Raw genomic sequence first — 26,589 nt, forward strand, 5'->3', positions numbered from 1 at the left:
CTCCATAGCTCCCCACAGGCTCCCCTCAGTAGGAGAGACTCCTGGCCCGTCAAACACAGCATATTCAACCAACTTAGGGACTCCCCTCTGTCCCCCACCGCCTCCACCCGCCCCAGATCTCCCATCCTGGAATTCTTTGTTGCCAACATGGCATCGTCCCACAGACCTTCCACAAGCAGCACCTGCCCCACGGAAAGTGCTGGGTTTTCGGAATGGACTCTGTGCATTTCCTTGGGTCAGAAATGCCTTCTCTCCTTTCTGCTTTTCCACACTGTAGCTTCTGCCCAGAATCTGGGTTCGAGCCACTCTCTTTAAGTCAGTTAAGCATCCAACTTCGGCTCAGGTCGTGATCTCACATTTGTGGGTTCCAGCCCCTCGAAGGGCTTTGCACTGGCTGCATGGAGCCTGCTTGGGATTCTGTGGCTCCCTCTCTTTCTCTCCCTCCCCCACTCACACTCTGTGTGTGTCTCTCTCTCTGTCTCTCCCTCCCTCTCAAAAATAAATCAACATTAAAAAACAATTAAAAAAAAAAAAGAATATCCCCCTCTTGGGGTGTCTGGGCAGCCTCAGTCACTGAAGCATATGACTCTTGATTTCAGCTCAGGTCATGATCTCACAGTTCATGGGTTCGAGCCCCATGTCAGGCTGTGCACTGATAGCTTGGAGCCTGCTTGGAATTCTCTCTCTCTCTTTCCCTCTCTCTCTGCCCCTCCCCTATTCGCTCACTCTCTACATACATACATACATACATACATACATACATACATACATACACTAACTAACATACTTAAAAAAAAAAAGAATACCCCTTCCTCTGGGTCTAGAGTACTGCCCAACACAGTAGCCACTAGTCCTGTGCAGTTATTTAAATTTTAATTTGCATTCATTGACATGAAAATGTACAAATGCATCAGCCAGGACACCTATGGAATCTTGTCACCGTCACAGAAAGTTCCGGTGGCCTCGACTGTAAACTTAACAGAGAGCAGACGCTGCGATCCTCTGCGTGTCTTAGCCCCACCGCTCCAAGCACAGTTGGAGCACTGCTAACGATCTTCGTTATCTGTCTTTTGCGGTTCAGGCAAGAATGCGTTGGAAAGGAAGATTTTGCCCTTCAGGGGTGGGAATCAGTAGCTAGGAAGAGAACTTACTGGAAAGGAGGGAGAGGATGAGGTCTTCATTGAAACTGTGGCTGTCACTTGGAAAATGTAATCGTTACTAGTTAAAAGTAGGAAAACGGCGGGGGGCAAGGAACGTACGGAGTCCTTCTCCTTCGTCCTGTCTCCCTTCCCTTTCCAGCCCTCCATGTTTTTATGACTGCTCGGTTCATTATCTTCCTCATAGGCAAGGAATGACTTTCCACCTCTGTCTATTCCCTGCCCAGCATGCATGTGCACACGCGTGTGGACACACACACACACACACACACACGCATCAGCTTTCCCATAACCCCTAATTCTCCCAAAGACACTTGCAGATTTTTACAAGGCATAGATGCAATGCAGTGATTTCCGCAGCTCAGCGTCTGTTTTTACTGACAGAAAACGTGTTGTAAGTCTCTTTTTATAAACCAAAGTGATAATACAGTGGATTCTTCCATTTTTAAGGTTTATCGGGGGGCCAGATGTGTTTTAAGCTCATGATCTCTTCATTTGGGTTTTTGGCAACTTGCAATAAATACGCAGTTACGGGAGCTGAATGAAGCGTTTCTAGCCACGATGCATAAACAGCTCCCCCCCAAAAGATAGACACAGTTTCACTGAAATTGGAAAATCAATGAAAATGAATGAAGAGTGTCACTTCTCTGTGAGGGTTTCCAGAGGTCACTGCTGACCCAGGCAACATCAGTGCAATCTGAAGGAAAGAAACGTCCCCGAATGTAGGCAAGCCTTGACTATGCACTGTTGCTGCGGTAAGCTTCTCCCCGGCAAGTTTGCTGAAAGGGTAAAACGTGACTCCACGTTGCTCATCTTTAAAGGGACAGGACTTGCACATGGCACGTGTAAGCTCACTGCGCCTTTCCCGGATCACGTGCCTACGACGGGCCCCTCCAGCAGGGCTGGAGAATTGTTTGTCATTATTTCTGGACAACTTCTGAGTAGGCGTCCTGTCTCGGGTGTGGTTTTAAAGTCTACTGCTGGACCATCCGAGCAGAACAATTAAAATGTTTGTGCACTGGGGCACCGGGGTGGCTCAGTCAGTTAAGCGTCCGACTCTTGATTTGGGCCCAGGTTGTGATCTCCCAGTTCCCATGTTCAAGCCCCTCATCAGGCTTTGCACAGATCCTGCTTGGGATTCTTCCTCTCTCCTTGCCTTTCTCCCGCTTGTGCTCTCCCTGTCTCTCAAAATAAATAAACAAAAACTTTTTTAAAAAAATTTAAAAATATGGGGTGCCTGGGTGGCTGAGTCGGTTAAGCCTCCGACTTCGGCTCAGGTCATGATCTTGTGGTCCATGAGTTCGAGCCCCGCGTCCGGTCTGTGCCGACAGCTCAGAGCCTGGAGCCCGTTTCAGATTCTGTGTCTCCCTCTCTCTCTGACCCTCCCCCATTCATGCTCTGTCTCTCTCTGTCTCAAAAATAAATAAACATTAAAAAAATTAAAAAATAGAACATTTATGCACTATTCATTTTTAAGAAAATATTCCACTGGGACCCCTGCAATACAGTGAATGTAAACAAATGGGTCGGGGACTTCGAAAGCTGGGGCCCCTGAGACGATACAAATGGTTTGGTCCTGTTTGGACCCCACCTGCTTGGGCTTAGAGGATCTGGAAGCCCGCTGGCTCTGGCATCATGAGCTCAGCTGATACGATGTAAATTTTCCCTTTGCTTTTCCATTTAGTACCTTTCCTTTACTGTGTACGGCCCCAAGGAGGACCCTGGCAGGTGACGTGAGACTTCAGGGAGGCGGCGGGCACTGTTTTCTTTGAACCTGCCTTTCCCATATTTACTTTGTCCTGAAGCGTGTCGATGAGGACAGTCGAGGACGCCGATAAATTATCTTTAATGTCACCATCTCGGTCACTGCCTTTTCTTCCCACCACTGCTCCTCGGGATGTCTCCGGTGGGGCCAGCTGAGGCAGGTGCCCTCACCGATCTGCCCCCGTCCATACTCTGAGGAGGGAAGGGATTGTGCCCATCTTATTCCTTGACACATTCCCAGTCCTTAGCACATGACGGATGCCCAACAAATATTTACTGAGCAGTAAAGGGAAGGAAGGGCAGGAGGGAAGGGAAGCAGGCTCAGAGTGAGTAGCATCTCTATGTGTGCAGGCTGCTATCTGGCAGGGTCCTTGCCTTTCATTTCCCACTGCATGTGGGGCCGTGTGGCCTCTGGACCCGCAGTGCACGCACAGAGCTGGGAGTGAGACCACCTGTCGCTCACTGGCTTTGGGTCAGGTGAAAATGCTAGAAGGCAGCTCACCTGCTGTCTCCATCTTCTGAGGCCCCATAACTGACCCCCTCCTTTTCCTCCTAACCGTGACAGGCAGCTGACTTGGCTTCCCATTCGGGGGGTCACCACTGCTGAATAGATGCCATGGGGCTTGGTGGGTTTGTTCCACTTGGTCCCCAAATGGTGACAAGTGGAGTCAACTGTGACAGAGTTTCTCAAAGTTTTCTGAGGAGCCTTAGAAATCTCAGTGCTCCAGGGTCACCTGGGCAGCTCAGTCAGCTGAGCGTCCGACTCCTGATTTTGGCTCAGGTCATGATCCCAGGGTCGTGGGATCGAGCCCCAGGTCTGGCTCTGTGCTGATGCCCACTTCAAACTCTTTCTCTTTCCCTTTGCCCCTCTCCCTGACTCACTCTCTCTAAAGTGAAATAAATAATTTTTTTAAAAATGGGTTTTTTTAAAGAAAGAAATCACAGTACTCCAGCAGAAGCCTAGAGCCATAAAAACAGAGTCTCAGGCGGTAGAACCGTCATCGGTAGTTTAAAAGAATGATCCCAGGTGATCCAAATCTGCGACAAGTTGAGGAGTCCCTGCCTTTGGAGACCGTGTTTCAGTGTGGTTGCTGACCCCGTAGTGTAAACTGAGCGTGTTTCCTCCCCCGGATGGCTGTAACAACGTACCGCAAGCCAGGTGGCTTAAAACGACGCACATTTCTTCTCTCACAGCTCTGGAGGCCAGAAGTCTCAAACCAGTGTGTTGGTGGGGCCAGGCCCCCTTTGAGGTCTCCAGGGGAGGATCCTCTCTTGCCTCTTCCAGCTTCTGGTGGTTCCCAGCCATCTTTAGTGCTCCTGGACTTGTAGACACACCCTTCCAACCTCAACCTTCGTCTTACATGCCCTCCTTCTGACTGTGTGCTTTCTCGTGGTCTTGCCTCTGTGCATACGTGGGTCTTCTTATAAGACACCAGTCACGTTGGATGAGGACCTCCCTGAATGACCTCATCTTTACTTGGTTGTGTTTGCAAAGACCCTCCTTCCAAATAAGGCCATGTTCACAGGTACGAGGGGTTAGGACTTAACATATCTTTTTAGGGGACATAATTCAATCCGTAACGGTGAGTTAATTGGCCTCTCCTTGCCTTAGTTATTCATCAGTGGAGTGGGAATAATAGCACCTGAGTTAAATGAGTTCGTGAGGATCAAATGTGCTAAAACACATAAAGCGCATTGTCTATTCTCAATACAAGCTGCCATAACTATCGTTATTCATTGTCGTAGTAAATTGTAAACGTGGGTCGTGAGTTCCCCGTTGAGGGATGTCTTCAGACAGACTGCCCTTGGTAGGATGTCATACAAGGGATCCAGTTCATCAGTAAAGGTTAGATCCTTGATGTGTCTTCTGCCCTTGAGACTGTAGTCATTGAAAACACTTGTTGAATATCTTCAAGGTACAATGTGCCTTGCAGGATGCTGCCCAGGAGACTCACTCTCCTACCTGGCCAGCTGTGGGACCTTGGAAAAATCATTGACCCTCTCTGGGCCTATTTCCTCATCAGGAATGACTGTGATCATGACCTCTGCACACCACTCTCTCACGGCTTCCAGATGTGCATCCCTTCCTCTAGTCTTGCAAACAGCGAACACAGTTATTACGTGGGTCCCACCTCCTGTGGCTGCCGATCACCCGGGCTCCAGTTCCCTCAGCTCCTGCCGAGACCTTGACTATCGTTTTTACCCACATGTTACCAATACAAAAAGACTCTCTCCAAATTGTGCAGGCCAGGTTCGCTGTGTTCTGGGAGTCAGGCCTCTTCCCCTTTCCTGATGCTGGGCCGGGTTCTGTGGCCGTCCCTTAGATTCACAGCTGGATTGTGAGAGCAGGTGCAGGGACGACTTACTGCCCATCTGTTTTCATAAGCTCAGCGTTAATAGACATCACATTTTACTTGGAAACTCGGTGCGTTTTCCAATGCAAGGTCCTCTGATTGCTTTTTCTGAAACCATATGGGAATATAAACTACCTGAAGAAGGAGATCTTGGATCTTTGTCCCATCTCTGTCTTCTCACTGCCAAATTTAAGAGCCAGATAAATAATAGGCACTCGGCAAAGATTTGTTGGATGGATGGGTTGATGGATGGATGGCCTGTGTTCCTTCAGTCTGCATGTATGAGTAAATAGTTTACAGATGATCGTAGAATTTCCTGCAGGATCTACTGCCCTAGCATGGGTACACAAACAGAGGAAATGATTTTGTTTTAGTTGAGAGCCTAGTCTCGCCCTTGTGTAATCATCCAGTAATCGAATCTACTCACTTTCACCTACCTTGTGTCAGGGCTGCACTAGGCTCTAAGAAATACCTTGGCGAATGGGATGGGCGTGAGGATCTGTGTCTCTTGCTTAAATGTTTGGGGAAACGTTTAGAGAAAATAAGAGCCATATATCCTACTAAACGAAATTGGGTTCATCTGGGGCACTGTTTTATTCTTTTCCATAACCACACTCAGCCCCCCGTTCTGACAGTTCTGTCTATGTTTTTAAACTATGTCTGGCTGTGCTACAAAATAAAATCAGATAAAGGTCCCTAACGTTTGATAAATGGTTTATTTAGTTGATCATCTTGGCTGGGAGACCGAAATTCATCTGCTGAAATCTGCCAACTTTTCTGAACACGGCCACAATTTGAAACCACTCAGAGTAGCTAATGGTCAGTTTGGGGGTTCTGTTTGTCTTTTTGGTTCCTTCCTTCTCCTCCTCCTCTTTTTTTCTTTTTTTTTTTTTTTAATGTTTTATTTATTTTTGAGATAGAGAGAGACAGAGCATGAGGGGAGGGGCAGAGAGAGAGGGAGACACAGAATCCAAAGCAGGCTCCGAGCTGTCAGCACAGAGCCGGATGCAGGGCTCAAAGTCACAAACCGCGAAATCACGACCTGAGCCGAAGTCAGACGCTTAACCGACTGAGTCACCCAGGCGCCCCTCTTTTTTTCTTTTTTTAACAAATACAGACATTTTCCTAAAGAGGCCCTTGAAATTCAATCTTAACACTTGCATTGTGAGAGTATCATTGTCTTTTTAAGGGGTTTGAGCACTTTTCTATCTTTATTTGAATTCACCTTCGACTTAATATGTATTATCCTCTAGATAATCTAAGGAAACTGGTAGCCTACCCATAAGAATGTACATCCAGTAAGAGATATTAGGCCTGTGAATGTAATTTATTTTCTATTTTCAGCTGGTAAAGGACTTTCTGAAACTTTTTAATGCCCCCAATTTTTAGGCCAAGCGGGAAAACAGAGAATTTCCTTCCTTCTTTCCATGGCAAGTGTCACATAAGACTTATTTTTAGATTTATGTGCATGTATTTGCTATGAGAGATTCAGGAGTCCTTGATTATGTCAGGGAAAACTGACGAAGGTTAGAGGGAGCATCGTATGGAAAATGGTCAATTGACATTGGGCATGTGGCTGCACATCTGAGGAGAACTCAGATGTGTTGAGTCCAGGTGATCCAAGTTAAAATATTGTCACGTAGGCCGCATCTCCAGAAACATAGTAAAGAAATCTGTGAAAATGATGATATCGAGTCAAGCTGCCCGAAAATAAAGGAATAATCCTAAGGGGTAGCATTTTCTCCCTTGCCTTGAATGAAAGAAAAAAATAGCCATCACACTCTCAGTAAAATAAATGTTTTCAGCCGGCTCTGATCTCATGCTAATACTTTTCTCATTATCATCATGTTTAAAACATTGGCAGTAATTATACACAATTCAATCACACTGTCAAGAATATTCTCTTTCTTTATTTCGGTGGGCGGGACCAGAATTATTCAGATAGCAGCATTCCTCCCCATTTCTGTGAGCTATTTACTCATAAATATTTTTGTTGGGATAATTTTCTCCAGTTTTTTTTTTTCTTATCACTTGCTGCTGAGAACATGGGGAAGGGGAGTAGATGTAAATAAATTGTCTTATTATTTTTAAAATAACACATTATCCTTGCAAATGAAACACAGATGGTGAACCACCCTATGTGAATCACACTTGCTCTGTTGTGTCAGCAAATAAAGTGGAATGGGATGTTGACGAGGCACGATGCTAACTGAGCCCTGGGGTCTGAGATTCCGTCGCGGAGCCGGCCGGCGTCCTGCTGATGGCAGTGGGTTTGGAGACGGGGAGTCGGCGCCCTCCCTGGTGAACTCCTGCGCTTGCCCGCTCTGGATAAATTCTAGGAGGAGACTGTGGTGAGTCTCCACCGTGCTGGTGCCCCTACCCGTTTCCCCCATCCTCCGAGGTTGGCCCATCCAGCCATGAGAGCGAGGGCGGTCTCTAGTCACCTGGCTGAAACCTGGTCTGAGTCATGGGTCAAGGGCACGGGAGCCGGCTTCAGACTCTATGGATTCGTAGACTCCTCGTACCTCTTACCAGCTGTGAGAAGCTGGCAGGTCAGTTAGCCTCTCCAAACCTTGGTTCTTGACCTGCTACTCATGAGGATGATCATAGTTTCACCTCACAGGCTGATCAGGAAGATGAAGTTAGAGGGGCGCCTGGGTGTCTCAGTAGGTTAGGATCCAACTCGATCTCAGCTCACGTCTTGGTTCATGAGTTCGAACCCCGCGTCTGGCTTTGTGCTGACAGTGCAAGGCCTGCTTGGGAGTGTCTCTCTCTCTCTCTCTCTCTCTCTCTCTCTCTCACACACACACACACACACACACAGTAAATGAATAAACTTTAAAAAAAAAAAAAAGGAAGATTAAATAAGATATGTCAAGCACTTAGCACCCTGTAAATGTCAGTGGATATTAGTTATTTTCACGATGGACAATGAGATTGAAGAAGAAGCATGGAGGTGGGATCTTCTTCCTCTGGCAGGGAGTGCACTTACTTTCCGGCCACACGGCAGAGAATCTGGCAGCCTTATAAAGTTCCGTGAAACACCGAGGTAACCCACCTACCGAAATCCAGACGTGAATGTCGACGCATGTGTATCGAGCACCCATCAGAGTGTCTTGCTGAATCCATGATGGACTGCCAGATACCAGGGATGCAGAGATCAAGCTGCCTGGTGATAAAGTAAAGCAGACCTACCAGCAGCAAACACACAGGGAGATGTGCTGTTTGAACTGAGCCTCAACGCATGGATGGAAAGCCGCAGCCAACGAGCTGAGGGAAGGGCATCCCGGGGATGGGAACAGCATGGGCAAAGGCTTGACACGTTCATACATGACTTGAAGAGAGGCAGGGAGCTGAGGGCGTCCTAGGGAGATACCGGACGAGGGCAGGGAGTTGGCACAAGATTGTAGAGGGCTTCGAATGTCATCCTAAGGGTTATGGATGTGTCCTCACGTAAATGCAATGCCACCAACCGTATTTAAACATTAAACGCTGCTCTGTTAAACGTAGTGCCCTCGGAGCTGTAACTCGGAGGGAAAGCTGGTGAGCGGGAGGGGAGACCATCAGTAAAGCAGACGCATTTTGGAGGCAGCTCAAGAATGCTTGGTAAATGATGAGTAGCTGATTCATGGATTTCTAGCCTTCTCAAGGGGAGAGACAAGGAGCTACCACTTGAACCTAAATTCCGCAGGTTGTTAATAAATGAATAAACACCAGCCTACTTCGTATCTCTGCTCTTGTGTGTTAGAGCATTAGACAACCAGTAGCTGCTCAGCACATATTGAATCACGAGACACTTAGGTTTGTCATTAAGACAGATTCATCTTTTTGTGTTTGACGAATGTGTAATTCTCTAAGCTTTATCTTCTTCTGTGTCTCTTTTTTTTTATATGGTAAAAATAACTTAAAATGCAGGGTGATGATGAGTTTAGAGTGCTTCTGTTTTTCCATCATTTTAAATCTCTCCATCTTACTTTATGTGAAGTACCCTAAAAACTGAAGAACTTTTTCTTTTTTGGGAAAAGTTCTTTTAGAGAATGTAGATTTCTCCTTATCAGCCAAGAACTATGATTAGCACAGAAAGGCACGTTTTACTTCACTGACACATTTTCCAGTTACCGTACTCAAATCACATCGCTCTCAATCCCATCCCTGTTCACAGTCCCAGTTGGAGAGATACACCCCAGTTTTGGAAGAATGTCAAGTTAGGGGCGCCTGCATGGCTGAGTCAGTTGAGTGGCCAACTCTTGACGTCAGCTCAGGTCATGATCCCGGGGCTGTGGGATCAAGCCCCTCGTTGGGGCTGGAGCCCGCTGGAGTTGGAGCCCGCTGAAGATTCTCTCTCTCTCCCTCTACCCCTCCCCTGCTTGCATGCACATTCTCTCTTCTCTCTCTTTCTCCCAAATTGAAAGGAAGGAAGGGAGGGAGGGACCCAGGAAGAAGGGAAAGTTGTCTCGTTCTATTGTGGCTTTGAACTGGTGGAGAAAACAGGAGGAGCTTTGCTCTTGCCATATTGAGACCCGTCGTTTAAGGGAAAAGGCGTTGATGGAAAGTCTTTGGAAAGCAGCTCGTTCAAATCTGCTCTTACTGTGCCTGGCCCCTAGTTGGGACCTAAGTGGTTAGGGTCGCTATGTTCTGCTTCCGCTGCAAAGCATTTTCAGGGAAGGTGAGCGGGAGGCTTGGATTGAGGCAAGCTAGCGATAGAGCGTTTCAAGACACGATGGTGTCTCAAAAGGCCTGGGACCCACATTTCTTTCACTTGTGTTTTCAGGGAGACCTCTCATTTGCTGCACGTTTGCCATAGGATAAAAGCTTATTGATAGTGTAATTCGGTGTTCTGAAGGCATGGCCAGCTTTACTGGCTATATGGCATTAGGATGTCACATTCACCAATGAAGGAGCTTCAAACTATAGGAACACCCGCCAAGTTAGAGGTTGGAAACGTTCTCTTGAAGGGCCAGATGGTAAATACTGTAGGTCTTGGGGACCAAGAGGTAAGACTGAGAGTATATGTAAGTACATCTATACCCATGTAAAATATAATCATTGAAAAATATAAAAAGCATTTTTCGCTCACAAGCCACCGAAAAACAGACAGCTGGCTGACTTGGGCCCACGGGCCATCGTTGGCCAGCCCTGAGCTATTACACTGCCCGTGAAAATGGTCCAATTAGTAGTAATTTCCGCTACTGGTTGTTGAGTGTATTCGTGCGTATGTATCCGAGGTCCACTCTCAAAATACCGAATCACACTTACTAATCCGGGGGTGGGATCCTAGGGACAGGAACTAGGTCGTGAATGATGGGTCTGATTTCATTTTTCTTGGCCCAGCAGTCCCATTTCCCCGTGATTAAGAAACAGATCATTTCAGACACTTGTTAATTAATTCCAAACTGAAAATTCGGTTACGATAATTACAACAACTAGTTCAATGCAAAAATAGCAAAACAAAGGGCGCCTGGGCGGCTCAGTCGGCTGAGCGTCGGACTCCCGGTGTCAGTTCAGGTCACGATCTCACTGCGCGTGAGACTGAGCTCTGCGTCGGGCCCTGCTTGGGATTTTCTCTCAATTCCTCTTGCTCTGCCCCTCCCCCGCACTTGCACTCTTTCTCTCTTTCTCAAAATAAGTAGATAAACTTAAAAGATAATGGTAAAGCAAAGTGCTGTCTAGGCACAGACTAAACACTGGCTGAAACCACTTCCAATGACCGTCTTTGTCACATGAGAGCCCCAAGAGTAGGGAAGAGCACGGTGGAAAGGAGCCAGAAGCGAGGGGGGTGGTGAGGCCTTCTGAGACGGGGGGGGGGGTCGGCCTTCTTTGAACTGAGTGGGTACAGAGTTGGAGACAGCTGATGTCACTGAGATGTGAGCCTATATCGGCCTCTCCCTAAAGCTCATACATTCCCCGCCCCCCTCCCCCGCCACTAGACGAATCAATATTATTGATTATTTGGATGGTACCTTCACAGAGGAAATAGATTTTGAAATTCTTTTCAACACAGGAAAGCAAACCACAGTGAAGTTTTGAAGTAACTTGTGTTTTGATTGGGCTATGGGTCTTTGAAGCCCAGCAGGGGGCCTTCTGGTTCTGAGCTCAGGTGGCTCCTAGAAATTTGGTAGAAAGTGGCTCTGAGAAAAGGCTCTTTCCTGCCCTAGTGTGGACATACAAATCAGTCCAATTCATTTGGTGGCTGTTTTGGAAATAAGAATCAAATGGATTTTTAAAATGCCTCTGGGGGCCCCCGGGGGACTCAGTCAGTTAAGCATTCTGACCCTTGATTTCAACTGCGGTCATGATGTCGTGGTTTGTGAGTTTGAGCCCTGCATCAGGCTGTGTACTGGGGGCACAGAGCCTGCTCAGAATTCTCTCTCTCTCTCTCTCTCTCTCTCTCTCTCTCTCTCTGCCCCTCCACCATTTGCACTCTCTCTCTCTCTCTCAAAATAAATAAATAAGCACTTTTTCAAAATGTCCCTATATGGGGCGCCTGGAGGCTCAGTCAGTTGAGCATCCGACTTCAGCTCAGGTCATGTTCTCACAGTTTGTGAGTTCGAGCCCCGCGTTGGGCTCTGTGCTGACAGCTCAGAGCCTGGAGCCTGCTTCGGGTTCTGTGTCTCCTTTGCTCTCTTCCCCTCCCCCTCTCACACCCTGTGTCTCTCTCAAAAATAAATAAACAAAAAAAATTTATAAAAAATGCCCCTATATTCTTTGACACAGCAATTCACATAATCAAATATGTGTACACGCATTCACCCATGGAAGTTTCATTGGATCTTTATCTAAAGAACCAAACTAAGTGTCAAACCACTGGATCTGTTCAATAAATTGTGCCATATTCCTACACTGAGATTCCACTAAATCACGTAAAATGATGTGGCACAAGAATCTATAATGATATGGAAAGATGTTCACCGTGTATTAACAAGCGGTTTGCAAAACACCACCTAAGCTGTGATTCTTTTTGTTGTTTTTATTCTTTTTTTTGTTTGTTTATATATGTACATCGCCTTATTCTGCTCAGGCTGTTGTAACAAAATATCATTGATTGGCAGAGGCTTAAACAATAGAAATTCATTTCTCATAGGTCTGGAGACTGATGGCTCCCTTCTCACTGCGTCTTCCCACGCAGGAAAGGAAGCTCCCATCGCCTTCTTATAAGGATATCGGCCACATCATGAGTGTCCCACATTCCTGTCCTCGTCCCCATCTAATTATCTCCCAAAGGCCCCATTTCCCAAGAGCATCCTCTTGGCAGTTAGGGCTCCCATGTATGCATTTTAGAGGGACAGAAATAGTCAGTAACATAGGTCATCGTGGTCTATGACATGAAAGGGTTTGTGTGAATGTGTTTGGACTCGTCCTTTTAGGATCTGAATTTTCTGAGAGTGCAGTGTCCGAGGTGACAGCCTCATATCTAGGCAGACTGAGTTCAAATCCGAGCCCCGTGTCACTCCAGCTCTGTGATGCTGGGAACGTTGGTAGCTTGAACAACTGGTAACCATAATTATGATTGCCATGTCATCAAATATTCTTCCACCTCAAGGTTCACGCTTCCCAGAGGGCCCCATTGTAGGAAAGTAGCACAATACAGAGAGCAAAACCCTTTTGGTTTGATGTGTGCCTCAGTTTCTTCCTCTGTAAAATGGAAACCATAATGTGCCTCCCTCAAAGGGTTGTTGTAAGAATTAAAGGAATCCATACAAGCACAGGTGTGGGGGAGCTTTTGGGTTTTTCCGTATTTTCTAATTTGGGTGCAGTGGCCACGTACTGTCTCAGTAATGAAAATACAGTTCTGGTCTTCATCTTGAAAAGCAGTTACATCTTGGATCCTGAGGACAAGGGGATTCCGGGTTAGGATGCCACAGCATGATGGATCAAGGGTCAGCAGGACTGTCACCTTCAACTTGAGACTGGTTTCTACCTGAGCCGGTTTTTAAGGAATTTTGTTTATTTTTGTTTAATTTTGTTAACGTTTATTCATTTTTGAGACACAGAGCACAAGCAGGGGTGGGGCAGAGAGAAAGAGAGAGACCCAGAATCCAAGGCAGGCTCCAGGCTTCAAGCTGTCAGCACAGAGCCCGATGCGGGGCTCGCACTCACGAACTGTGAGATCATGACCTGAGCCGAAGTCGGACTTTTAACTGACTGAGCCACCCAGCCACCCCATGTTTGTTTTTGCTAACGTTTATTTATTTAGCGAGAAGGAGTGTGTGTGTGTGCACGCGCGTGCCTGTGTGGGGATGAGGGCAGAGGGAGAAAGAGAGAGAATCCCGATCAGGGTCCATGCTCAGCATGGAGCCCGACGTGGGGTTCGATGTCCTGACCTGGGATCGTGACCTGAGCCGAAATCAAGAGTTGGACGCTCAGCTGCCCGGACCACCCAGGCACCCCCTACATGAGCCAGTTTAATCAGTGACAAAGCAGTGGGGGTCACACTAGGCACCGCGGCCTCTGCTGATAATTGATTGCTGTGATCACAAGAAACACATTTCAGACGTCAGGAAGGCATGTTCTTAAGGTAAATGTTGTCAACACTTCCACACTTGAAACAACAAACATTTCCATTTCCTTAAGCGACACGGCCACGGCGGTGGCCAGAACACGCGCTGATCAGCCGCTCACTTCTCCCGTCACCAGTTCCCGCTGGCAGCTTGCCGGACCTATCATGGTGCGCGCTTCTGTGTTTCCAAGACAGCCGTGGGAAGTGAGTGTTTTGTGACCTTTGCAAAGAACAGCTGTAGAAAGGGCCATTACGATTCAACAAACGGCATCTCTATTTATGGGGCCTCCAAAGCAGGAACCAAAATTAAACTCCTTTAGTCATATCCTCGCCTGTGTCTTATGGACTGGTTTTGCACTCATGTTTCTCCACGGAAGACTTCTTGGGCCCTAATTCCAGTTTTCTGTCTCCTGGGCTCTGGATTTCTGGGGTGGGGCAGAACCCATTCTCCATTTTTACACCTTCTTGGTGTTAGATTAGCTTGTAACACATGCGAGGGTATATGGGCCGCCCCCACGCTGGACACCTACCGTGTGCACAATGACAGCAGCTGTGTTTCCAACCAGGCATTAAATGAGGGCCATATCACTCACAGGACTGACCATTTTATCACAGGGTAGCGGCGTTCCCCAGGGCTGGCAGGACTTGCCTGCTTCACGCACCAAGCCATGGGACTGGACTTGACCCTAAAGCTTCTGCTTCGCTCTCCCAGGCTGCTGAGAGAAAAGCATGGGCCGTATTGAGGACGAAATCTTATCTGCTGAAGGACAGACTTATCATTCATAAAACTTACGCCAGGGGTTTCTTTGCTCTTAGCCTCATCACACCTTTGGGAAACTCGACTCGGTTTCCCTAAGCTCTTCCATTAGAAAGGCAGTGAGGTGAGGGCCGCCTGGGTGGCTCAGTCGGTTAAGCATCTGACTCTTGCTTTTGGCTCAGTCATGATCTCATGGTTTCATGAGTTTGAGCCCCACTGTCAACACAGAGCCTGCTTGGGTCTCTCTCTCTCGGTCTCTCTCTCTCTCTCTTTCTCTCTCTGCATCTCCCCTACTCATGCTGTCTCTACTGTCTCTCTCAAAAATTAATTGATTAATTACAAAAAAAAAAAAACACAAAGGCTGTGAGATGAAATGGCTCAGGGCTCCTCTGTGAGAATTCTAGAGCCCTGAGGCGGAATCTGGGCTCTGCTGTTAGCTGTGTCACCTTGGAAAAGTCACTTCCCCTCTCGGAGCTTCCATTTCTCCACCTATAAAATGGAGTTCATAATGTGGCCTGTGGGTAGACAGAATAACGACCCCTAAAATGTCCTCATCCTAATCCCCAGAGCCTGTGAATAGGATACTTTACAGGGCAGAAGGAAGTTTGCAGGTGTGATTAAGTCAAGGATATCGAAATGTGGAGATATTTCGGGGTTTTCCGTGTGGGCCTGATATGATCGCAAGGGTCCTTATGAGGGGGAGGCAGGAGAGTCAAAGTCAGAGAGAGATTTGAGGACATTATGCTGCTGGTTTTGAAGATGGAGGGAGGGGTCAGGATCCAAGAGAGGCAAGCAGCTTTTTTTTTTTTTTTTTTTTTTTTACATTTATTTTTGAGAAACAGAGTGAGACAAAGCGTGAACGGGGGAGGGGCAGAGAGAGTAGAAGACACAGAATCTGAAGCAGGCTTCAGGCTCTGAGCAAGCGGTCAGCACAGAGCCTGATGCGGGGCTCGAACCCACGAACTGTGAGATCATGACCTGAGCCGAAGTCGGACGGTCAACCGATTGAGCCACCCAGGCGCCCCGCAAGCAGATTTTAGAAACTGGAAAAGGCCAGGAAACCAGTCCACCCATAGAATGTCCAGAAGGAAAACAGCCCTGCCAACACCTTGATGTCACCAGTGAGACCCCCCCACCCCTTTTTGATTTCTGACCTCCAGAACTGTAAGATAACAAATCCGCGTCATTTTCAAGTCACTAAGCTACGTGATTTGTTACAGCAGCTGTAGGAAACTGATACAGCCTGCTTCACGTGGTTTGGCACAGAAAGCTCTCAACCCCTCGTAGCCATTGCCACCCGTCACGAAATAACGACAAGACTTGAGGATGACCCAGATGTGTCCTAACCAGAGGTGGAGTCCACCTGAGCAGATCTCTATAAGGCACAGCCCGGGGCCTTTCTGGAAGGTTGAGTGGCTGCCCCCCTACCCTGATCCAGTCTGTCCCTTGGAGTCAATGGAAGGAAATGCCAGTGTTGCCTTTAGGCGGTGGCTTCTACTACCTGTTATCAAGGGCATAGTAGAACCTCCTGGTTCTGCTTTAGTTCCATAAACCCAGCCTCGCAGAGTCTACGCAGGAACGTGGTTCTTGCCTCTTGTGGACATCTGCCCATCGTACGTGCTTGAAATGCATTGATGAGAATGGTCACATCCTTACTAGTTAAGCAGAGGGTGTAAGGTGAGGTCTCGATTCATCCAAGTGAATGCTGTAGTGTTGAGGTGCTAGGCTCAGGCACAGGGTGCTTCCTTTCCTTCCCAAATTAGGACCCCGTAAGGAATAAGAAAAACAGGAAACTGGAGACCAAACCGTAAGCTTGGTTACCATGAAGCCGATGGACAAAGGGAGCCAAGAGTCTGTGGGCAAATACGTTTGCTAATATTCTGTGCTCGAATTAGAGACTCGGCCCCACCCAGTCGTGGGCAGAGTGGGACAACCCCGGCCATGCCCATTGGGGGTGGATCTTACCCCACGAATCCTCTGCCAGGAAGGAGGGGCGGGGGCCTGAGGCAGAGAGAGATGGAGCAGGGGGAGGCAGGGAGACAAGACAGAGTTCTCCTGGGAGATGCCAAACTCAGAATCCAGTGCCTCCTGCCCTTCCCCCTCTTCCTCCCCACCCCACCCCCACCCGGGGGAGAGCAGGGGCTGGAGGAAGCAGAAGGGCGTCCTCTAGCCCATAAGACACCTCTGGAGCTAGGAAAATAGGAAAGGCCACCATCTGAATGGATGCAGAGCTCTGGAGGAGAGCCCAGAGTGTACATGAGCTCAGGTCCCTCCACGAAGAAACCCAAGGATGGAATAATGGAGCTTCCAACCTAACCCTTAGTTCTAAGAGCTCACTTTGCATGAAGAATTTTGCAGGGATTTCTTGAGCACAGCACGTAGCAAAGTTTCTGTTAGAGAAGAGGGTTAACGCCATCTGAAATTACTCAGCATGCCAAATGTCCCTGCTCTATTGCCTGGGCACAAAAGGACAGTCAAGACTTTGCTGACAATTTCCTTCGCTGGGCAGTGGGGGGAATGAGCTGGATGTTCATGACCTGGACTCGGTGTCCTTCGCTCTGGCAAGATGGGACCCCACCTCTGGAGCTCTGTCCCTTCTGAGTAAGGCATAGACTGTGAGATGCGGCAGCCTGGTGAGAGATAGCAGCCCTATCTCCTCCTCTGGACGCCCAGGCAGAACTCGAGCCCTGGTGGCCGCTGGTGTTAGAGCACATAATGAGATAACTTGGTCTCCTAGGATGACAAGAGTCGTGGGCTCAGAGAATGTTTTTCTTATTTATTTTTGGGACAGAGAGAGACAGAGCATGAACGGGGGAGGGGCAGAGAGAGAGGGAGACACAGAATCGGAAACAGGCTCCAGGCTCCAAGCCATCAGCCCAGAGCCTGACGCGGGGCTCGAACTCACGGACCGCGAGATCGTGACCTGGCTGAAGTCGGCCGCTTAACCGACTGCGCCATCCAGGCGCCCCGAGAATGTTTTTCTTAAATGACATTTGTTTACAGTGATGTTCTTAAAAATAGTAGATATATTCATACAAGCAAGCAATTAGTGTCCCGCCGGATAAGTCCCATGGTGGCATGAGAGTGTAATCCTTAAACAAAAAAACATCAGCCTCAAACTAAGCATCAGAAATTCTTGCTTTAAGATCTCCCTTCTCTGTAAAAACAATTCCCGTAACTTTCCCTAGAGCCAGGATCCCCACCTGAGATCTGCGGACAGACTCCAGCAGTGGGGGCACATGAATGGGGATGAGAAAACATTTCAAGTATATTTTCATTAACCATTAACCGCAAGTTGGTATTTTTCTTTTTCCTGAGTGAGGATAGACAGAGAAGGGCAGTGTTCGCTGTGCCCGTGACTGTTACCAGCAAAAGTCACGGATATTTTCATATCACATCACAGAGGACGCAAACACATCAGAAATACACCCGAGCTCTGCTACTTTGAAGTGAATCTGATCACTAGATTTAACACGAGATCCGGTTACTGAGGGTTTGCTAAAGAAAGACTTGAGTGCGCGCCTGGGTGGCTCAGTCGGTTGAGTGTCCGCCTCTTGGTTTCAGCTCAGGTCATGATCCCAGGGCCGTGGGATCGAGGCCCAAGTCAGGTTCCTCGGAACCAGCTCGGGATTCTCTCTGCCTCTCTCTTGGTCCCTCTCCCCAGGTCATGTCCTCCCTCTCTCTGAAATAAATTTTTTTTTTTTTTTATTTAAAAATTTTTTTTCAACATTTATTTATTTTTGGGACAGAGAGAGACAGAGCATGAACGGGGGAGGGGCAGAGAGAGAGGGAGACACAGAATCGGAAACAGGCTCCAGGCTCTGAGCCATCAGCCCAGAGCCTGACGCGGGGCTCGAACTCACAGACTGCGAGATCGTGACCTGGCTGAAGTCGGACGCTTAACCGACTGCGCCACCCAGGCGCCCCTGAAATAAAAATTTTTTAAAGAAGAAGGGCTTTATCACATCAATTTGTCTGCTGCTTTGATCCTTTTATTTCAATATAATTTGCTTCCTTTGTCATCCTCTGTATTTATTTTATGTGTTTGAAAACGTTCTGCAAAGGGGCCCACCAGCTTAATGTGTCCGTGGCACAAAACTCTTTAAGACCCTGGCCCTGAGGAGCTGCGTAGGGGCTTTCTCTCCCTTGCGGAGGTCCCCTCCTCCCTCTGGGACAGCCCACATCTGGGCCCACATCCAGGCCCTTCCTCTTACTAGACAGAGATGTTCTGGGTCACCGCCCTATGCCTTTGCCTCCCTTGTGTCTACCATCATGGAGCCCCCACCTGCTGGGTCCTCCGGGACACTTTGGTCCACCGCCTCTCTCTGACTCTCTTCATTGATAGAAAAGGACATAAGAAAACTCATCAGGTTGTGGATTTTAAGTTTGGGGTTTGTGGCCCCCAGATGAATCCAGTTGATTTAGTCCAGCAATTAGTTCTGGGGAAGGAATAGCCACCTGGATGTTACATTAGAGTGGTACCTCGTTTGGTAAATCTTGGAGCCAAGGGCCGAGGCAGCCACAGTCTACACCCTGGGAAATGGAAGATAGCCTGAGGTCAGAGCTCCGCTCTGGTCAGTGCTGCCTGGAGTGTCAGGCTGGGATGGACCCAAGCCTTCTGATTTTATCTCCTGCCTCTCTTTCCCTAACTCATACCTGCATTCCAGTAATGTCAGCATGTTCCCTTGCCTCTAGGATGATGCACTTCTTACTTTGCATATCAGTGCCCCCAAGATGGCCCCCAGTGATCCCCACCTCCTGGTATCTGAGCTGTTAGGTAGTCCCCCCTCCAACCAAGTTGAAGGGGGATGAGGTGTGGGGCCAATGGGATCTAGCAGAAATGACATGGTGAGACCTCCAAGCCTGGATTGTTCTGATTCTTACTTGCTGTGGGTGAAGCCAACGGCCACGTTGTGAGGTCCCTCAAGTAGCCTTGTGGAGAGGTTCACGGGGCAAAGAACCAGAGCCACCTACCAGCAGCTGGCGCTGTCTCGGCAGCTGGTGCTGTCTCAGCAGGAGCGTGACCAAGCTGTCCTGGAAGCCGATCCTCTAGCCTGCTAAATCTTTAAACTACAGGCTCAACCGCATCTCGGTGGCTGTGTCATGAGAGACATGGCCCCAGAATCATCTAGCTAAGCGGCTTCTGAATTCCTAACCCACAGAAACTGAGTGAGGTAGGAAGTGTTCATCATTGCTTTAAAGCATGAAGGTTGGGGAGGTTGGTCACATACGCCGGGTCCTCTGCTAAACCTGCTGCTCGTTTCTGGTAGCCTTCCAGATCTGATCTGAAGAGCTCCTCTGCGGAGCCTTCCCGACCTTCCCTGGCTGAATTTATTGCTCCCTCTTCCTTTCTGCGCAGAAATTATTTATCATCCTCTTAACAAAGTTATCCCAAGGAAAAACAGTGTTTTGATTATAGTCTCCTCTGTCAACTCTGGGCTTCTTGAGAAGGTTTGCAATGTACTCATACTTCAGAAGCCCATAAAAGGGGCTCAGAAGATGGTTGAATGGATAAAGGGGGTGTACAGGAACTTGGGTAAACTTACGCCAAATACATCTGAAGCCCATGGTATTTCCAAAGCATGTTTGACTGGAAAGACCAAGTCCTTTAAAGGGGTTGAGAGGCAGCATTAACTAGTACATAGTCTTAAGCCCATTCTTGACAATGGAATAATGATAATGGGTTGCTTCTTTGGGAGGGAATTAGAGAACCATGCAAACATTTCCAAAGGCAGTTGGAATGCTTAACTGAGCCAGACTATTCATATCTAATGCCACCCTGCCCCTGTTGGCGTAGCTCGCTGAATTGCCTGATCTTGTCCAAACATCTTTGTTTTAAAAAAAAAAACTGACAAAGGGTCTTATCACTTAAATTAAAAACCATTTGGGGTGCCTGGGTGGCTCAGTCGGTTGCGCATCCAACTTTGGCTCAGGTCACGATCTCACAGTCCGAAAGTTCAAGCCCCACCTCGGGCCCTGTGCTGACAGCTCGGAGCCCGGAGCCTGCTTCCGATTCTGTGTCTCCCCCTCTCTCTGCCCCTCCCCTGCTCATGCTCTGTCTCTCTCTGTCTCAAAAACAAATAAAAACATTAAGAAAATTTTTAAATTAAAAATCATTTTTGCTTAGCAAGCGTAGAGCCTACATCTCCTCCTAGTGTCCTTACTTACTGAGGTTGCGAAGGGGGGCAGGAAGGAGTTGGAGTGAGAAACTGAAGGCAAATTATGCATTCCCCCACACCTGCTTGCACATCGGCCCCTGCCTCTTGGGTTAGACCGTAAAGCAGGGGCCACTGGTGGCCTGCCCGGATCCCCCAGCCCTCACCATCCCAGTGGGGCTGTCGGCTTCTCCATCCCTGCAGCTGCCTCCCTGGGGCCTTGTCTCACCCCAAGTGTGTGCCCGGCCTGCTCAGGAGCTACTGCTCAAGGAGCCGGCGTGAGCCTTGGAGAGATAAGGTGGAGGCGAATGTCCCACGCTTGCCCTCCCAGTAGGACAGCTCTATGCAGTCTCCCTGCGGGATCGAGCCCCACTCAATGACCTGCTCGTCACTGCCCACAGCTTTTCCATTTTCTGGGTCACTTCTCCCACTCCCTTACTTGTGCTTCTTGGGATCACCTCCTGGGGAAGCTATTTGCACCCAAGTCAGGGTCTCAGGGTCTGCCTCTGGGGGGAGCAGAACAGAGACAGAGAGCTAACCGGGTCCAGCAATCCCTCCTCGCCTGTGCACTTAAGATGACACACAACAGGCACAAGGTGCCGTGGCGAGCTGACCCTGTGTGTTTGTACCCTGTCAGGCCCCTAATCGGTGAATGGAGTTGAGGGCTCAGGCAGGAGGTGTGCGTTTGCGATCAGAGCTCTGGGCACAGGCACCCACGAGGTGTGGGTAGCATGCAGGCTTCATGCGCTGTCCTCCCTTCTCATCCCCCTGCTTGCAGCACAAATCCCAGAGTCTCTCCACCCAACCCTCTTCTCACGTACCTCCCAGCACCTGCCCTTTCTGAAAGACTATGCTCCCCTATCCCGGAGTTTCAAAGATGCGAGAGCTGTGTCCACCTTAATGGTACAGGGAAGTCGGCATGGAAGTGATTATGTCAATGTGATACGCGGGACCGGAACATGCTCTGTCCAGAGAAGTAACTTAGTCTTAGACGGCGGAGGGGGGCAGCCAGGAATGGGACATCCTGAGCTGGGGGTGGGGGGGTGGCCGTTAGAGAAGTGATGGGCAAGCATTCTCTGTCAAAGACCACATAGTAAATGTGTTAGGTTTTGTGAGCCACATGGTCTCTGTTGCAAGTACTCAACTTTGCTTGCTTTGTAGCACAGAAGTAGTCATAGACAGCACATAAACAAATGAGCATGACTGGGTTCCAATAAAACTTTATTTACAAAAGCAAGTTGTGGGCCAAACGTGATCCATGGACCATAGCTTCCCGACCTCTGACTTAGAGAGTAGGAAAAAATTTTCTGGGAAGAGAGGGAGGATGACTGTTCCTGGCAGAGGGAAGAAAATGTATAAAGGCAAAGGTTAGGAAATCAGAGGGAATAAAACAGACTTGATTTATCAGAGCCCTGATTTGGCAATAAAAAAATAAAACTAATAATAGGAACTTTTATTAAAGAGTCAAAGTGAGCCAGGCTTTGTGCCAAACACTTGCCATGAAATCCCATTTAATTCTTACTCTCTCTGAGTTTGGGGGACTGTTTCCTTCTTCATGGTATACATGAGGTGGTTAAGTTCAGAGAGGGTAGATAACTTGCCCTGGGTCCCACAGCTGGTAGGTGGCCAGGTGGCAGGAACCTGGACAGAGTAACGGAAGCTGGTATGATGCCGTTGGCACATCTCTGTGTCTGTCGTTTACTCAACTTTAATGGTTTTTTTTTTTAAGTTTTTGCCTTGTTTTACAAATGGAATTTGATTTCTCGACTTAGTCCAGAGCTCTCTGAATGGATGCTTGAGATGTGTCTGCTGTGTTTCTCCTGGGGCTATTTCGTGAGAAATAAAAGGGAAAAAAAGTGAGATATTTAAATTCTCCAGGGGTATTGGTTTCGAATAGATAAAGTGAAGAACATTTTTTATTCATATTAGAAGTGATAGTTGGATGTGTGTAATTTTTTGCTCTACGAGATGGTGAGAGTACACAGCGCAGATCTTAGAATGTGAAATATGAATTTAGATGACATTTTGAGGAAACTGATAAACACAGCATCCCACAATTGGACTGAACTTGCCTGTGAAAATCTTTTTCCAGCTCACAAATGATATGGTACAATTTGAAATTATAGAGATAAGTGGACTGAGTCTAATGGAATATTAAAAATACACAACATACCAATGAGAGAATAATTTTCTTTGGCAAAAGTTCCCATCTCTTAAAATGTTATCAAAAAATTGGAGGTATTCTGACAGCTAGCAGTAACCCTTGGACTTAAGAAATGTTGAGAGAAGGGCCATGGCCCAGAAGTCTGCCACGGAGAGTAAGAGACCCAGGAACAGGGCTAGAAGCTGACGTCCTCACAACCAGAGTTTTGTTTCCAGCATGGGCTTGGGGTGTCTGTCCACCTACTTACAGACAGAACAAGGCCTTATAGCATGCTTTCTCCTACCCACCTGTGTCGATGAATAGCGTGAAAAAGTGTCTGCATCCGTGTGCATGTAGGCATGTGTGTATGTCATGTGCACACATGTACATTTGTGCTTGTGTCTTGGCAAAGTCGAATGCAGGGGCGCCTGGGTGGCTCAGTCGGTTGAGTGACCGACTTCGGCTCAGGTCGTGATCTCACCGTTTGTGAGTTCGAGCCCCGCGTCGGGATCTGTGCTGACAGCTCGGAGCCCGGAGTCCCCTTTGGATTCTGTGTCTCCCTCTCTCTCCTGCCCCTCTCCCACTCATGCTGTGTCTCTCTCTGTCTCAGAAATAAATAAACATTTAAAAAATGTTTTTTGGAAAAGCCAAATGCAGAGAACTAGGTGAGAACAGCTACTTGGGCTGAAGATCTTTCAGATTGTCCGTGATACAGTGATCATGGTTTCTGGCTTTGCAATTTTACCAAAACTTCCATGCCCCGCCCCTGCCCCTCAAAATTTGGGAGACTGCCAAAAGGATACCAGCTCTTTATTTTGCCAAGGAAGAATATTTTTAAAAGAACTTGAAATGTCATTATTACCTTTTTCTCATGAGAGAAGGGATGGTTTATACATTCACACGCTCGCACACACATACACACACACACACACACACACACATTCACAAAGAAGGCAAGCTATAACCTCAGAGTGAACCAAACTGGGGAAATGTAACCATATGAACAGATCCGTGATGCTTGTCTTGCTAAAGGGCACCAAACATTCTGATATAAATAAATAGCCCATAGCTTAATGTAAGATACTAAGAAGAAGAAAACATTTCAACTGTCCCAGGAGACAGCATGAAGAATAAAGCCCCAAATAAAAAAGGAGGGGGTGACAGTGGTATCCCTAGACTACTAACAGTTGGGATCTGAATGTTGCATAAGAAGTGAGCCCCGACGCCAGCAGCAGCTAAGGACCCAGGCCTTGGGGTCTGTCACTTCCTAGCTGTGGGACCCGGGAGGTTGTTTCACCTGTGTTACCCCAGAAGGGGGCTGATGAAACACCCACCGCACAAGGCGATTAGTTGGTGAGTGTTTCTAGCACATGAGTAGCCCTCAGTCTTCACTAGTAGCCCTGGAAACTACTCTTTTTTATAAAAGGAAATACTTGGGGAAGAAAGGATGTCCCACATGAACATTCATAGAGACATTGATCGATACCATCACCCTACATCATTCTCCAGATGTGCACCAGACACAGCCACACCAGCCAGGAACCTCTTAGGAAACCAATTCCCCAGCATGACCCGGGCCTGAATCAGAGGCTCTGTGTGTGGGAACCCACACTCTGTGTTCTCAGCAAACCCTCTCGGTAATGCCGATCCGCATGACCATTGAGAACCACCGGTCGGACCCGGCGTGCTTTTTAACTCTGATTCTGAAGTCAGCTGAATCCAGAAAATATTTCATAAAGGTGACAAAAATACGGGACGAAAGAAAAGCACGGATCTGTTTGGGTGGCATCTCACTTTAAACTCCAGGATTATGCTGGTAAACCAATTCAAGCATTATCTTTTGAGCCTATAATGCCTGCTAGGACCACAGGAAACATGCATTAAAGCAGAGTCAGTCAGCCTGGATTTACTTTTTCCCCAAGCCGTGAAGCATCAAGCAAAGACAAATGGTCAATCACACAACCCCTCGCTGGGAGCCCGACCTCAGGATGGCAGGCAGAACAGCTGGACACGGAGGACCAGAAAGGCCGCTTGCCCCAGAATATTGGGACCCCTTTACAGACCGATGGATGACGGCTGTGTACCCAGAAAACCTCTCCAAAAGTCACAGAACGAACTTCTTTTTCAGAGACAAACACTCCCATGAATCAGGTATTAGATCCCACTTGTGCCAGCCTTTCTCCGGGCTCTGGACAGTCAGTAAAGATGTGGACAATGGGGAGGGAAGTGAAGGGTAAAAAAGGCAAGAGAATGTTTGGGGCCAAAATTTGCTTCATTTGGACTCAGTGGGAACTGTCTTGAAGGCTCAAAGTCTGTCATCAGAAACCGAAAGCATCGACATTAGATGAAGATATGCGTGTGCCGTGTAGGAATCCAACCCGGGTGTGAAGGCAGTTACTAATACAGCCACGTTTCTCGGGCTCGCCCCGTGGGACAGGCGCTCCTCTGTGTCCCCTCCATTTATTCACATACATCTAATCCTCACGTGTGCCCTGTGCACCCGGTGCCATTATCACTTCCTGCGCCGGGTCGAATAGTGTCCTCTAAAAAGTCACGTCACCCCAGAATCTCAGAACGTGGCCTGATTTGGATATCGGATATAATTAGCGCATGTAATTAGGTGAGGTCATATCGGCTTAGGGTGAGCCCGAAATCCAAGTATGACTGGTGGTGTCCTTGAAAGAAGAGGAGAGACACACACAAGACACAGGAGCTGTGCCACAGGAAGACAGACACAGAAAGTAGAGACGTGTCTCCAAGCCAAGGAAGGCCTGGATCGCCAGCAAACCTCCACAGCATGAGCTGGGAGAGAGGCAGGGAGCAGATGTTCCCCCACAACCTCCAGAAGGAACCACCCTTGCCGATACCTTGATCTCAGACTTTTGGCCTCCAGAAGAATAAACTTCCATTTGGGGCACTTGGTGGTGGCAGCCCCGGGGCACGCACCCACTCCTGTTTGGACATAGAGAAAGGTTGGTTGAGAGGGGTCACCTCCTGCCAGGCTCACGCAGCCTGGGTTGGGGAAGTCATTGCACGCATCTGAGGAATTAACAAGTGTCTACATGAGGACTCAAACTTCATCTGGCTGGTCGGATCGCATTGCTTTTAAGGATCCCTTAAAGCCACCAACTTGGAGCCTCTTGATTAGAGGTTCTTGATTAGAACCCTGGAGGCTTTGAACCAACCACCACAAAATTCACTTGCACGGGGATTTCCCTTCAAACACCACTCCTTCCTCTGCAGTAATGTCAAATGACGATCGTTTTATGGACTCAGGAAGAGTTAACAAGCAGTAATAAACAGTCAGGACTGGTTCTTACTGCAAATGTCTGCACGTGTTTGGCCTTTTCAGTGGCCCAGTCAAAGAGGGGTTCTGTTCATCAGGAGAGAAACCTTACTCTGTCTCATAATTTCCCTCAATGCACAAGCTAGAAAGAGAGCAGCTTGGATGCTCTGGGTTGAGTGACTAGAAAATTACCCCAACTGTCAAAGTTTTCAGTGTTAAAAAGGAGCGCAGATTTTCTCAAATACTTAAGAATTTCTAGATGTCACAACAGAGAGATTACCAAAATATGAGAATGAGGGTTTCATAAGCAGGCAAAAATACATACATTCTTTTACCAAGAGCCACAATATTTGGTGGAGGGCCTGAGGGAATAAAAACCACACCAACCAAAGCATTCGTTGTGTCTAGAAATAAAATAGATTCCTAAATTGCTTTCGTAACGCATTCACCTACTCTTCGTCCCCAGCATTGAAAAC

The 26,589-nt window shown here is 47.9% G+C and overlaps 1 protein-coding gene across 2 annotated transcripts in view; it reads left to right on the forward strand.

Annotated features, from left to right (window-relative positions):
* Positions 1–26,589, forward strand: part of CDH13 (cadherin 13) — a 1,101,550-nt gene that overhangs the window by 853,013 nt on the left and 221,948 nt on the right. The window lies entirely within an intron of this gene.

The sequence above is a fragment of the Neofelis nebulosa genome, chromosome 17 (genome assembly GCF_028018385.1).
Source record: "Neofelis nebulosa isolate mNeoNeb1 chromosome 17, mNeoNeb1.pri, whole genome shotgun sequence".
Classification (NCBI taxonomy): Eukaryota; Metazoa; Chordata; class Mammalia; order Carnivora; family Felidae; genus Neofelis; species Neofelis nebulosa.